Here is a 3993-nt window from a genome sequence, read left to right as displayed (position 1 = left end):
CAAAAGCTGTCAGAGTAGCCCTTCCATCTCTTTCATGAAAACCTCATAGACATCATCCTTAGTTTGTACTGAGACAGGAACAGAAGAACCAGATTTGGGTGCTGCTTTGGCAAGAGGCACAGCAGAATCATCCTCTTTCTTTGGGGAGCAGCAGTAGCCCCTTTATTCTCCCAAAGAACTCTCAGTGCAGTGGGCAGAAGTAGAGTAATCTCTGCCTTGGTATTATTGATCTGTGACTTGGCACTGATGGTTGCTGTGGCTTTCTTCTCAATCGTGGCTGCACTCATATCATCCGCTTTGGGTTGCTGAATCAAGTTGGGTGGGGCACTTAAAAAACCCCAGGGTTCGGCTAGGGAGGTGGTGGGAAAAACCCAGGGGGGCAGGTCCAAGGGGAGGCACCAAAGGTGGGCGCATCATGCCGGGACAAGGTGAGGGAATACCTGGAGGTACTCTTGGTGGGGGTCCCCAAGGAGGGGGACCAGGAGGCATACCTGCAGTTGGACCTGGGAAAGGGACAGGAGGTCAAGCCTCATGGTGGTCCTGGGGGTAAAAGTTGGGGTAAAGGCCCTTGGAGTCCTGGCATTTCAGATGGTCTCAGTAATGGAGGAGCTCCTGGAGGTGGACCAGGAGGAAGGCCCGTAGGTGGCCCAGGAGGCCATAATGGTAGAGCAGGTGGTGGTCCAAGAGGTGGTGGTCCTGGCATGGGAGGTGCTTGTATCTGAGAAGGAGGAGCAGACCGCGGGGGAGCCTGCTGCTATGAAGAAGCAGTGGATGTGCCATCAGCATGAGATTCTTCTTTATTCTGTTTTTATGATTGCTTTTCTGCTTCAGAGTCATCAGAATCATCTTCATCACCGTCCGCTGAAAATTCTTCTACTGCCCATCACTCCTCAGGGATTTCTTGACCTGCCATACGAAGCATCATAGCTTGAAGAGGAGTTAGTTCCTTCATGTTCTTCTTTTTTTCCTTGATTTTCCAGGCATATTTGCAAACTGTACACTAGGATCTGACTTCTTTTCTTCATTGTTGTCTCTCTCACCATCATCATGGTGCACAAATTCATCCTCCTCACTTTCTCCATCTGATCCGTTGGTGTCACTGTCATCAGTACTTTCATCATGCTTATCTTGATCCATGTCCTCAGGATAGCCATCATCTTCACTGGTGCTAGAAACATCATCATCATGACCTCTCTGGGCAAGTGCAGGACTATAAAATATGTCTTCATCTCGCCTACGTGGGGGAAGATCTAGGGCGAAACACACTTTACGGCCGTACATCTGCACGACTTGAGGAGGAGGTGGGCCAGAGAGAGGGCAAAGAGGTTTTCTGCCATGGGGCGAACGTGGAACACCATGTCCAAGAAGAGCCAGGATAGAAACTGCCCGAGTTGGACGTCCATAGGCTGAGGTTTTCTTAAGGATGGAGGGTGGCTGGGCACCAGGAAGTGGAATGTCTTGGATCAAAATGTTGGAAGGAATATGTGGCATATCTCACAAAGGAATACTCTCCATTTCCACATGCAGAGCATTCTTGACGGCATCAAAATATTGACTAAGTTGAGCCCTCTTCTGTTTATACTCTACTTCTAGCTTTCTCAGTTCTTTGTAAATATCTGGATTCTCTTTTTCATAGAGTCGTAGAATACCAAAGGTTTCACGCAGCTTTTTATGCTTGTCTTTTAATACTTTCTCATTTAGTTGTGGCTGTTATACTGGGTTAAACTCCATTTCATCCAATTTCTCCATGTCTCAGATAATCTGTTTGGGATCCTTCATCCTTAAAACTGGAGCTGGAACCATCATGTGCTGTTTTTTGCTCTTCTTCAATTCTCTCTTCCGGGCTTCCTTTTGGGCTTGGTCTATGGGTTTCATAAAGTTTCCACTCTTGGTGGATGATGTAGATCTCCATTTCATGGTCACAATTTGTATGTTTTACTGGTTCATTTAAAAAAATATTAAGAAAAACCCTTCTGCTGTGCTCCCAGGACTGCGAGAAGCAGGGAGGGTGGGATTTCTGGCCTCTTAACTTCTTAAGAGCCTTCAACTCGGCCTCTCGGTCAACCCCTCAGCCACCACCATCTTGAAACCTCGCGTGCCTCCTAGTGACGCTATTTCTTGAAATATTTGGTAGAATTCAACAGTGAAGACAGTGAAGACAATTCATCCTGGGCTTTCCTTTACTGTGAGGTTTTTGATTACTGTTTCAATCTGTTTACTCATTATTGGTCCATTCAGATTTTCCATATCTTCATGATCCAGTAAGTTATATGTTTCTGAAAATTTATCCATTTTTCCTAAGTTATCTAATTTGTTGATGTATAATTATTCACAGTGGTCTTTTATAATCTTTTGTATTTCTGTGATATGGGTTGTAATGTTTGCTCTTTACGATTTTATTTGGGTTTTCTCTTTTTTTCAGTGTCACTAAAGCTTTTTCTGTTTTGCTTACTTTTTTGGAAAAATAATTATTGGTTTCGTTGATTTTTTCTTTTTTTATTGTTAGGTCACCAGATTTATTATTTAACTCTGAAATACTATATTCTATACTTATTTCTATTCTCTTTTTATATTATTTCTGCTGTAATCACTATTAATTCCTTCTCACTTTGGACTTAGTTTTTTCTTCCTTTTGTTCATTGATATGTAATATCGGGTTGTTTACTTGAGATGTTTTTTCTTTTAAAATGTTGATTTTTATTGCTATAAACTTCCCTCAGTAGTGTTTTAGCTACATTTAATAACTTTTGGCATTTTGTGTTTTAATTTTTATTCCTCTCAAAATATTTAATGATTTCCATTTTTATTTCTCCTTTGACCTATGTGTTTTTTAGATGTGTGCTGTTTAATTTCTACATATTTGTACATTTTCCAATTATCCTTCTGTTATTGATTTCTGGTCTCCTTCCACTGTGTTTGGAAAGGACCTCGGTATTATTTAAATATTCTTAAATTCGCAAATACTTGTTTTGTGGCCTAAGATGTGGACTGTCCTGGAAACATGTTCTATGTATTTGAGATCAATGTGAATTTTGTTGCCCTTGGGTGGAATTGTCTATATGTAGATACATAGGCCCATTGGATCTACAGTGCTTTTCAAGTCCACTCTTTTCTTATTGATTTTCTGTCAGGATGATTTACCCATTATTAAAAGCAGGATATTGAAGTATTTTGCTGTTATTGTACGGCTCTCTATTTTGTCCTTAATTTCTGTTATTTGCTTTATGTATTTTTGTACTTTGATATTGAGTGCCTTATATATTTATGCCTTCCTAATTCATATTTTTATCATTTTATAATGCCCTTGTTTTTTTCTTGTGACAGTTTTTTACATAAAGTCTATTTTTGTCTAATGTAAGTATAGGCACATATGCTTTCTTTTGCTTGCCATATATATGGAATGTCTTTTCTATACCTTCATTTTCAATCTATGTGTGTCCTTAAAGGTGAAGTGAGTCTCTTGTAGACAGAATATAATTAGGTTTTATTTTATTTTTCCATTTAGCTATTCTATGTATTTGGGTTAGAAAGTTTAATCCATTTATGTTTAAAGTAATTACTAATAGGAAAAACTTCCTATTTCCATTGTGTCCATTACTTTTTGCCTGTTTTATAGTTCTTTTGTTTCTTTTTTCTTTTCTTGATGTCTTTTTTGTGTCATTAATTTTTTTGTAGTGATGCTCTTTGATTATTTTCTTTTCTATTGAGTAGCTTATTTTCTTCTAATTACCATGAGAATTACTTAAAACAGCTTATAGTTATAATAGTGTATTTCAAGCTGCTAACAAATTAACTTTACTCTCCTACACAAATTTTACACTTTTACTTCTTTTCCTCCCCATACTTTATGTTATTTTTGTCACAATTTGCATCTTTTTTTTGTGAATATGTCAACAATTCTTGTAGTTATAATTATTCCTAATATTTTTGAATTTTAACTTTATACTAAACTTAAAAGTGATTTGTGCATCATCATTACAGTATTAGAATATT

At 38.4% G+C, this 3993-nt stretch overlaps 1 pseudogene; it reads right to left on the bottom strand.

Annotated features, from left to right (window-relative positions):
- On the bottom strand, positions 1–1917 carry LOC740933 (WW domain-binding protein 11-like; annotated as a pseudogene).
- Between the last annotated feature and the right edge of the window lie 2076 nt (positions 1918–3993).

This window comes from Pan troglodytes, chromosome X (genome assembly GCF_028858775.2).
Source record: "Pan troglodytes isolate AG18354 chromosome X, NHGRI_mPanTro3-v2.0_pri, whole genome shotgun sequence".
NCBI classification, from domain to species: Eukaryota; Metazoa; Chordata; class Mammalia; order Primates; family Hominidae; genus Pan; species Pan troglodytes.
Note: the sequence above shows the minus strand (reverse complement) of the source record. Positions and strands in the feature narration are given on the sequence as shown.